Source organism: Mus musculus, chromosome 7 (genome assembly GCF_000001635.26).
Source record: "Mus musculus strain C57BL/6J chromosome 7, GRCm38.p6 C57BL/6J".
In the NCBI taxonomy this organism is placed as follows: Eukaryota; Metazoa; Chordata; class Mammalia; order Rodentia; family Muridae; genus Mus; species Mus musculus.
In genome coordinates, this window is record NC_000073.6 from 141,280,675 (window position 1) to 141,290,684 (window position 10,010).

The window sequence follows — 10,010 nt, forward strand, 5'->3', positions numbered from 1 at the left end:
GGCTGGCCAGGAATTTGTTACATAGCTTAGGATAACCTTGAACTTCACATCTTCCTGCCAGTACCTCTGGGGTACTGGTATTACAGGAGTGTGGCAACATGGCCTAGTTTTACAGGGTGCTAGGAGTGGCCCTTGGGGCCTCACCAGTGTTGTGCTGTGCTAGTACTCTGTCAAAGGAATTCCCCATTCCTAACCCTCTACAGGAGGCTTTAAAAACAATTAGAAGATGTTTTAGAGTCGTTTTCAGTTTACAGAAAAACTGAACTGAAAGCATGGGATTTAGTTCCTTCATGCCCCTCACATATGCCCTAGAGACACCCCCCCCCCCCTTTCTGTTCTGGAGCAGAACTCATAGAGTCCTTGAGCTCAGAGATCCGTCTGCCTCTCAAATGCTGGAATTAATGGCTTGCATCCCCACCCCAGGCTTGAACCCATGTCACCACAGCAGTATCATAAAGCCCTGCAGTTGTCACCAGGGGCCACTTTGGGGTTGTCATTCTATTGGTTTGGGCAGTGTAAACTGTCATGGATCCAGTTCCATAGTATCAAACGCAGTAGGGTTGCAGCCCTGAACAGTCCCTGTGGAACCGTAATCCTTTTGCCCGTAGACTCCTGACCTTGTCACTGAGCTGGTGTCAGCGTTGGAAGCATCGCTTGCGTCCTTTTCACCACGGCTTCTAAATTTCAGAAATTACATTCACCTGTGTGTGGTTGGGTAGGTGGGCGGGTGCATGGAAGTCAGAGGGCAGCCTATAGAGTGTGCCTTTCTCCTTCCTTGTGGGTTCCAGGCATCTTAACTCAGGTGGGCAGGTTTGGCAGCACGGGCCTTTACCCACTGAGCCATCTTGCCAGACCCACACTGGCCTCTTTCATTTGGCATTAATCATTTACATCTGCTTTGAATCTTTTCATGGCTCAGTAGCTCGGTTCTTTCTAGGGCTTAGCAACGTTCCACTGTTTGAATGGACCAGTGTGTTTATCCATTCACCCAGTGAAGGACATCTGTATTGTCTCCAAGTTCAGGCAACTATAAATAAAGCTGCTGTAAAATGTGTGTGTGCATGTGCGTGTGTCCGTGTGCGTGTGTGTGTGTGTGTGTGTGTGTGTGTGTGTGTGTGTGTGTTACAGCCACAGACATAGCTCAGTGGTAGAGTGTTTGCCTAGTATGCATAAGGCCTAGGTTCAATACTCAAGACTGAAGGAGGGGTGGGTGCGACATATGTCAGCCCTAACCAATAGAACCATAGAAGTGACACTAAAATCAAATCCCTGAGTAAATAAGCAGAAAGGAGAAGACAGGTGGTTAGTGAGCAGTGACCTACAGGAACGGTGGTAGGCAGGAGGTAGTCCCCCGCCAGCCAGGCATCCTAATGTGCACAGGGCCTCATCAGGAAGATAGATGGTCAGGCAAGGGGGAAGTACTAGGAGCAGCCATTATACACTGAGGTCAGAGGAGGGTGGCATAGCTGGTTGAGGTTGTGTTTGGAAAGGGCTTAAGAAAGACTCTGAGGGGCTCAGGAGTTAAGAGCACTGACCGCTCTTCCAGGGGTCCTGAGTTCAATTCCCAGTAACTACATGGTGGCTCACAGCCATCTGTAATGGGATCTGATGCCCTCTTCTGGTGTGTCTGAAGACAGAGACAGTGTATTCACGTACATGAAAAAAGAAAGACTCTGAGAGCCAGTGTCATTTGCTTCTAATCCCAGAACTTAGAAGGGAGACGCAGGAGGGATCTCCATGAATTTGAGGCCAGCCTGGTCTATACAGAGAATTCCAGACCACTAGGGCTACAAAAAGTGGCCCTGTCTCAAAAGAACATAAAAGATGGTTCCTGAGAGATTGCTTTGTCAACGCACAAAGCAAAAACTCATGTGTTTAAGTTTCATGATAGCCATTAGTGGTGGATTGCAATGGCGTAGAGTTTATAAAGCGGGCATGATGGCTTACTCTGGGAATCTGAGGGATTCCTGGGAAGCTGAGGCAGGGGGCATGTGAGTTGGAGGCTGAGCCTGGGCTATGTCATAGTTATTGACAACTTAACACAAGCCTACATACACTTAGGGACAGGGCTTCTCAGCTGGAGAATTGCCTTCATCAGCTGGCCTGTGGACAAGTCTGTGGAGCATTTTCTTGATTGCTGCTTGATGTGGGAGGGCCCAGACTCTATCTGATAAGGAAAATGTCAGGCTAAGTGTTGAGTACCTTGTGGGAGACTTCCTATGAATGAGCTGTCAAGGCTCTGCCAAGACCCTTGGCCCTAGGTCTGGTCTTGACTTGAGCCAATGCCTCCTGCAGGTCCTGCTTGAGAATGTCAGGCTCAGCCCACACTGAGCCAGAGTCCATTCTGGGCCATGTCGCTGGAGATACAAAAGTGCAGCCATGCTGGGGACAGTCGGTGCCAATGATCTGAACGGTCCAGAGCTGGCAGTGTCCAGCAGTGTGCAAGGGTCGCATAGCCTTGAAGCAGAAGTCACAGGTGTCACTTACAGGTGTTACAAAATGTGCTCATCGCTCAAAAAACAGGGGTTCAAATGAATTCTCTCTCTCTTTTTAAAGATTTATTTATTTGTTTGTTTGTTTGTTTGTTTGTTTATTTATTTATTTCATGTATGTGGGTAAACTGTCCCTGTCTTCAGACACACCAGAAGACAACTTCAGGTGCCCATTACAGATTGTCTTAGTCAGGGTTTTTATTCCTGCACAAACATCATGACCAAGAAGCAAGTTGGGGAGGAAAGGATTTATTCAGCTTACACTTCCATACTGCTGTTGATCACCAAAGGACTTACCAAATTTAGCTTCCAGCCTCTCCTGCAGATAAAGATGGACATCTCTCATGGGAGCTTATGAAGCCTCACGCCCTTCCTGAGGCCAGCAATCCCAGAGATGCTTTCTGTCTGCCCTTTACCCCCTGTTCACTTCAAAATATCACGGAGCCTAGGGTAGGGGTAGGGGGTGAAGGGACCAAGCCCCAGCACCGGAAGTGCACTAGTCATGGGACCACAGAACTTTTCCCCCCCAGCTATCAGGAAGGTCACACCTATGTCCTCACATCCGTGCATTCCCCCAGAGCTTACAGTGTGCAGAGGTCATATGCACAAGGATACCTTACAAGGCTGGCCAGAGCCTGTTTGCCTGTGGCTAGCAGTTGTAAAGGGTATATTGCTCTTTAGGGACAAGCACATGACACTGGTGTCAGTCTTGATCACCATGATGGTGACCAAATAAGGCAGACAGGCAGCTGCGGAGCTTCTGTCTTCCTCTGTCTGCTTACCTTTGACACGGGACAAAGGTGATCACCGTCCGTTGTTTTTCCCAGGTGCTTCAGAGGCAGATAGACCAAGTCATGTTCCCCCAAGCAAGTAATGAAAGGGGGCGTGGGCCCCTGACATAGGGCTGTGCGCTCAACAGAGTTCTCGTTGACGTTTGGTTTTGCTGGAAACATTTCGTCAATTTAGATTACTAAATTGTTTGATTCAGGCTTGCCGATGTGAAGGCGACTTGTGCAGTGAGACTTTTGGCTTCTTTAAAAACCCAGTTGTGGGGCTGGCTGGTGAGATGGTTCAACGGGTAAAATCACTGACTGCTCTTCTGAAGGTCCTGAGTTCAAATCCCAGCAACCACATGGTGGCTCACAACCATCTGTAATGAAATCTGATGCCCTGCGTCTGAAGACAGCTACAGTGTACTTATTTATAATGATAAATAAATCTTTGGGCAAGAGCGAGCAGGGACTGAGCAAGTGGAGTTGACCGGAACAAGCAGTGTTGACTGCAGAAGTCCTAAATTCAGTTCCCAACAACCACTTGAAGGCTCACAACATCTGTACAGCTACAGTGTACTCATATACATTAAATAAATAAATAAATAAATAAATAAATAAATATTAAAAAATAAATAAAAATCCAGTTGTGTTATATAACTATACTTTCCGTTTAATTCCAGGCACCTGATATGGGGTTGCTTCACATTGTGCACAGCAGCTGACTATGATTTGTCTCATGCTCTGGCAGGGGTGTAACTCTGCCACCTGAAGATAGTTTACTTTTGGAATTCTGGGAACTCTTGAGAGGGTATTAAAAGATGCCAGAGCCCCAAGAGAGGTGGAGGCTGCTGCTCCTGGTCCCTGTTGCTGTGGTTCATCAAGTGGTCATGAGCAAAGGAAGAGAAGAAGAAATTGGATATCGTGATAAAGAAGATTGGACTTGCCCCCAGGGAACTCAGTGCCCCTAATCAGCAGGAAGTAGTCTAAAGAGTTCTATGTCCCCTTTCCCCTCTAACCTTTCTCTCCCACCCACTGTTGGGGGGCTGGAAGGGATAGAGTGGTAGATAGAAAAACCCAGTAAAGTACCCAGAAAGTACAGTTACAGACATCTGTGGCTTCCCATCTATCAGTTTTACAAGGAGTCTTCCAAGCTGCATTTATAATGTCCTTGGTCTTCCTACCTGCTTCATATGTGTGTATGGTGTGTAAGTATACATACATGCATGTTTTACATGTGTGTGAACACACTTGTGAGTGTGAATACTTGTGGGTGTCTGTACATATGGAGATCCAAGGCTGATGTCAGGAATTGCCCTCTATCACACTTCCGCCTTGTTCACTGAGTCAAGGCTTCCTGGTCAATCCCAGAGCGTGCCACTGTGGCTGGTCTTACTCACCAGCTTGCTCTGGCAACTTCTGTCTTTGCTTTACACGGCTGGAATCACAGCCAATCTCCATGTATTTATGTGGTTTCTGGGACTCAGCTATATACAGCATCACTTTAAGAACTTAACCATGTCCCCCACCTCCTCTATCTCAGGCCTCTCCCCATGCCCCATCTGTCCCCCGCCTCCCCACTTATTTCCATCATTTATTCTGTTGTCCTGATGAGTAAGAAAATGTTTTGAGTGCTGGAGAGTTGACTCAATGGTTAAGAGCACTGGCTGCTCTTCCAGAGGTCCTGAGCTCAATTCCCAGCAACCATATGGTGGCTCACAACCATCTATAATGTGATCTGATGTTCTTTTCTGGCATGGAGGTGTACATAACAGATAGAGTACACTCATATACACAAAATCTTTAAAATAATGTTTCAAATTGTCTCTTGCATCCCCCATGTTGGGGATGGAACCCATGACCAGGGCGTTGGACAGACTAGACAACTAGTTTGCCAGCGCATTCCCAGAGCTTTGTATTTTCACACAGGGTTTCCCTGGGCAGCCCAGACCACCCTGAAACTTGCAATCCTCCTGCCTTAGCTTTTTAATTTTTTGTTTTTGTTTTGTTTTTTTTTTTTTGTTTTTATTTTTGTTTTTCAAGACAGGGTTTCTCTGTGTAGCCCTGGCTGTCCTGGAACTCACTTTGTAGACCAGGCTGGCCTCAAACACAGAAATCCGCCTGACTCTGCCTCCCAAGTGCTGGGATGTTGCTGGGATTAAAGGCATGTGCCAACACCGTCCAGCTAATTAAAAAAAATTTTTTACTTATCACATGTAAGAACACTGTAGCTGTTGTCAGACACACCAGAAGAGGGCCTCCAATCTCATTACAGATGGTTGTGAGCCACCATGTGGTTGCTGGGATTTGAACTCAGGACCTTCAGAAGAGCAGTCAGTGCTCTTAACCTCTGAGCCATCTCTCTGGCTCCTGCCTTAGCTTCTTGAATGCTGGATTTGCAGGTATGTGCCACAACACCTGGTTTAGAATGGTAGATATTTGCAAAATGCTTTTTCTGATTCAGTTGAGATGATCATGGGTCAGATCTTAGCATGTTTAAGGAATAAAATAGGACTTGAGCTCCTGTGGGGTTTATCTTCGTTCTATTAGTGTGGTGTGTTGACGGATTCTGTTTCAGCTCTGGGACTCTGCAGACTTGGGATAACTCCTCCTGGGTCATGGTGCACAATCCTTAAAAGCTGCAGTGAGGGGAAGCGGGTGGGGCAGGAAAAAAACTGCAGTGGGGGGCTGGAGAAATGGCTCAGCGGTTAAGAGCACTGACTGCTCTTCCAGAGGTCCTGAGTTCAATTCCCAGCAACCACATGGTGGCTCACAATCACCTGTAATGGGATCTGATGCCCTCTTCTGGTGTGTCTGAAGACAGCTACAGTGTACTCACATACATAAAATAAATAAATCTTAAAAAAAAAAATACTGCAGTGGGATTTTGCTGTCTTTTCTCTGAGAAGTTTTTTTTTTTAAAGACTTGTTTATTTTTATTTTATGTGTTTTGCTTGTGTGTGTGTATGTGTGCCACATGTGTTCAGGTGCCTTCTGAGGCTAGAAGAGGTTGTTGGATGCCCTGAAACTGGAGTTACAGACAGTTGTGAGCTGCCATGTGAGTGCTGGGAGCAAAGGCCCTGTCCTCTGGAAGAGCAGCTGGTGGCTTACTGCTGAGCCATCTCTCCAGCCCTTGCTGAGAATTTTTCTACATTTACATTTAAAAGGAGACTTTTTTAAAAATGTACTTATTCATGTATAATATAAGTGTCTGCATGCACACCTGTGAGCCAGAGAGGGAACTGGACCCTCTTATTGTTGGTTGTGAGCCACCATGTGGTTGCTGAGACCTCTAGAAGAAAAACTAGTGGTCTTAACAGCTAAGCCATCTCTCCAGTTCCTTAATTGGGTATTTTTTTAAAAAAGATTTATTTATTTTATTTATATGAGTATACTGTACCTGTCTTTAGATACACCAGAAGAGGGCATTGGATCCCATTACAGATGGTCGCAAGCCACTATGTGGATTTTGAGAACTGAACTCAGGACCTCTGGAAGAGCAGTCAGTGCTCTTAACCCCTGAGCCATCTCTCCAGCCCTTAATAGTTTTGTTGTTGTTGTTTTGTTTTTGTTTTTTGAGACAGGGTTTCTCTGTGTAGCCCTGGCTGTCCTGGAACTCACTCTGTAGACCAGGCTGGCCTCCAACTCAGAAAACCGCCTGCCTCTACCTCCCAAGTGCTGGGATTAAAGGCGTGTGCCACCACTGCCCGGTTAAATAGGGTATTTTAAAAAAGAATTTTCTTTCTTGTGATGTTATTGCTGTTGGATTTTGAGAGTTCTTTTCATGTTGAAGTTTTTGTATGTACAAGATGCTTGCTGGATATACAGCTTGCTAATCCTGCCTTCCATCCTGTGGCTAGGAGATTCCAATATTGACAAAATTCAGCTTGCTCGCTTTGTCATTTGTCTAATCCCAGGTCACAAGAATTTTCTCCCATCTTTTTTTCTATAGTTTTGGTTTTGTTTTTTGTTTTTTCCCCCAAAGCAGGGTTTCTCTGTGTAGTCCTGACTATCCTGGAATCTATTCTGTAGACCATGCTAGCCTGGTACTCACAGAGTACCATCTGCTTCTGCCTCCTGAATGCTGGGATTGAAGGCATATGCACCACCACTGCCACTATAGTTTTTAGCTTTGAGTTTTACCTTTAAATCTAATTGCAGTCTAGGAATGTAGCTGAGTTGGTGGAAAGCTTGCCTAGAATACTCAAAGCCCCAGGTTCAATCTCCAGCACCACGGTACAGACAATTGTAATCCAGGACTCAGGAAGCAAAGGCAGGGGGATCACAAGTTCAAGGTCAGCCTCACCTACATAGTGACTTGGAGGTCGGTCGGCCTGGCCTGGGGAGATGGTTTAGTAGAGTGCTTGTCAGTACTTTATGTGATTCTGAGTTCAATCCCAAGAATCCACAGACAAAAGCAGGGCCCAGCAGCACATATTTGTAATTCCAGTTGGGAAGATTGCTCTTTGCTGCCCAGCCAGTCTAGCCTATCCAGTAAACTCCAGGTTCAATCAAACACCCTTCCTCAAAAAAAAAAAAATAAGGTGGAGAGCAATAGGGAGACATCTGATGCTGACCTCTAAACTCCATGTGTACACACACATCCAATTAATTTGAAATTTTTTATGATTGTTTTTGTCTGTACAGGGTATCCTGGAGTCCAGTTAGCTTCAGACTAGCTATATATCCAAGAACGACCTCAAATTCCTAATCCTCCTGGACAAACTGCCCCTGTGCTGGAATTACAAGTGTGCACTAACACACCCACGTTTCTTTCATTGTTTTAAAAACAGGATATCACTTTGCAGTCTAGACTAGACTTAAACTCACATTAGTTCTCCTACCTCAGTCTCTCCAGTTTGCTGTCAATCACCCCCTATCTAATAAGTGCCGGGTCTGGGGATCACCCCACAAACCACTCAGGCACTGATCTCAGGCAAATAGGGATGGTTTATTGGATGCCACACCACAAGATTTACCAATCAGGTCTTGACATTGAGTTAAGACCCGATAGGGCTTTTAAGCCTAAAAATCCATAAACATCTGTGCCAAGTTATTCCACCAATCAGGATTTAGGGATAGGGAATTTCCTTAGGAACCTGTCTTTGTGGTACATTTATCCTGCTCCCATTGGTCAGAGTATTTAATGGTGGCGGGGGACTTGCTTTGCCTAACATTCATGTTGTAACTTGTCAACCAGGATGTCAGTTAACCATGTACATGTCTCTTTCTGCCAAGCGGGATGTGAGTTCCCAGGGAGGTCTTGGGAACTTAAGTTTTACTAGACCACTATTCAAAATGGAAGTCTAATTTCAAATAGCTTCTATACTGGTGCAAGAATCTCTCTTATGATGGGGTCTATCCCAGGTACATTTAAAAAAATGTATTTATTATTATATTTAAGTACACTGTAGCTCTCTTCAGACACACCAGAAGAGGGCATCAGATCTCATTACGTATGGTTGTGAGCCACCATGTGGTTGCTGGGATTTGAACTCAGGACCTCTGGAAGAGCAGTTAGTGCTCTTAACCACTGAGTCATCTCCCCAGCCCCCCGGGGACTTATAAAGGCAAGAAACCTTAAAAGCTCATACATAGGTGTAGGAAGTGCTGCTGGGTGATTGGTTTGGGTCCAAACTTATGTGGCTAACCATAGAAAGCAGTTTTAATGGATTCTATTGTGATTGTTTTCCAAGAACACCAAAGCACAGGACATTCTAGTAACAGCAGTTAACGCACCTGAGAAAGTTTCCTTAGGACATTAGCTGTTACACACACAAATGCAGAAAATGGCGGGCTAGACAGGTAACATTTACCTAGGTCTTAATAATGTTTTACCCAGGCCTTAACATTTTACTTAGGACTTATCACAAGTTGTATGTGGGCAAAGCTGTTTGTTTTTAAATTTTTTATTGTTATTGGTGTGTGTATGCAGAGGAGGGAGGGGGCAATGACACACACACACACACACACACACACATTGGTGTACACTTGAATGTGAGCGCACAAATGCCACAAAGCTCATGCAGAATCTATAAGGCAACTTTTCAGTCATAGACTCTGAGGCTCAAACTCACGTCCTGTGTTGAGTCACTGGGGCCCAAAGGAGGCTTCAGCAGGGAGGAGAGTCTGCCTGTTCTCTATATCAACCTGCTAAGGATGGGTTAGAGGGATTTAGGTACCTTAGTCAGGGCACATTTGGATACCTATAAGCATGTATGTGTTCTTAGAGGGCTGGCCCAATTCCCTCAAGCATTTTGTATTTAACTCCCCCTTTCCTGAAAGGACCCTCTGCGGCTTGCCAGGAGGTGAGGAGACGGGATATACATTAGTCAGGGAGTGATTTTATCACTGTACTGAAAATTCTGGAATGTTGGTGAAATTACATGAGTATTTTTACTTAAAAAAAAAACAAACAGAAATACAAGAAAAGGTTTTCGTTCGAATCCTAGGTGTAGGATATGGGGGTGCTTTGTACTTTCCGCAGCAGCTGACTATGATTTGCCTCGTGCTCTAGCAGAGGCATGGTTTTGCCAGCTGCAGATAGTTTCTGCAATTGTGTGATGTTTGGAATTCTGGGAACTTTTCAGTTATATAAATGCCAGGGCCCCGAGAGGTGGGGTGTGGTGGTTGATGTTTGGGGGAGCCGGGGTTGGATGCTGTCTGTTAGTAGTCTAGTAGTCATGCTCAAAGAAGAAATAAAGGGATCTCTCCCACCTCCCCTCTCTCTTTCTTTTCCTCCCATCTA